Below are 1,055 nucleotides of genomic sequence, written 5' to 3'. Positions count from 1 at the left end.
CTTCCTGAAATTGTTGCCAACTCGGAGATAACACCAATTCTGTGAACTTCAGCAAGCGCGTCCCAGCTTTGGAACTTCGTCAGAGATTGGTCTCGTCCAATGCACCCTCGCGCCAACCACAAGGTAAAGCCAAGTTGTATTTTGAAATGTTCCGTCGGTGGCCATCGGGTGGGGGTAGGGAGGGGTAGGGAGGGGAGCCCCCGAGCCCCCGAGGTAGGAAGGGTTGGGATCCTACGGCGATCCTTGTGGTGGTTGTGCGTCTAAGGCGGGGTTCGTTCGCTCGTTCGTTTGCGCAACGCTGTGTCGAAACTTCCGTGACCGAATCTTGTCTCGGGTTTTCTTATTTCCCACTTTATTCCTCACGTGAAATACGATTCCTGGCTCGGTCTTTTAAAGCTACTCTTTCTTTTGCTTTTTAAAGTGCTTGCTTCGAGAGAAAACGCCCCCCCGATAAAGAAAAAATATCAACAAAACACGGGATTTTCAAGGATTTTGGTTTTTAAGTTCGCATGCTTGTAGTTGGTATCATTGCAGATTCTGGCATACACGGTGAACATCAAATGAAAATGGTCATGTGAGCTGTCCATAGAGCCCCCTGGCGATTTATTGTCGGGAAGGAACTAGTCAAGGCTTTTTTCTGCTAAAATAGACTACACTTGGGCTTGCTAGTCTTTGCTGATGCGCCAAAGGCATGCCAGCTTAGTTCTCTCCTTTTCCATGCAAAATATCAGTCTCTTCGCTTTCATATCCTAATATATGCTTGATAGAAGTCGAATCCAGATGTGTTCTTTTGAGTGTTCTTTTTGTGCAGTCGGATCGGTGTTTATTTTCATTGAGCTCAACCCACATTTCCACCCTCCCCTACTTACCTTACCCTCCCCCCCCATCCACACCCATACCTCTCCCCCCCCCCCCCCCCCACTCTGCACCCCTTCCTTCCCTAGGCCTCCCGCCCTCCCGCCCCCCCCCCCTTCCCTTGGCTTTCAACTTCCACGTCATTCTATTTCTTTTTACTCTCGCTCTTAGTTTGACAAATTACTAGTGACTAACAAAAT

This window comes from Penaeus vannamei, chromosome 41, assembly GCF_042767895.1.
Source record: "Penaeus vannamei isolate JL-2024 chromosome 41, ASM4276789v1, whole genome shotgun sequence".
NCBI lineage: Eukaryota > Metazoa > Arthropoda > Malacostraca > Decapoda > Penaeidae > Penaeus > Penaeus vannamei.
This window is presented reverse-complemented; position numbering follows the sequence as displayed.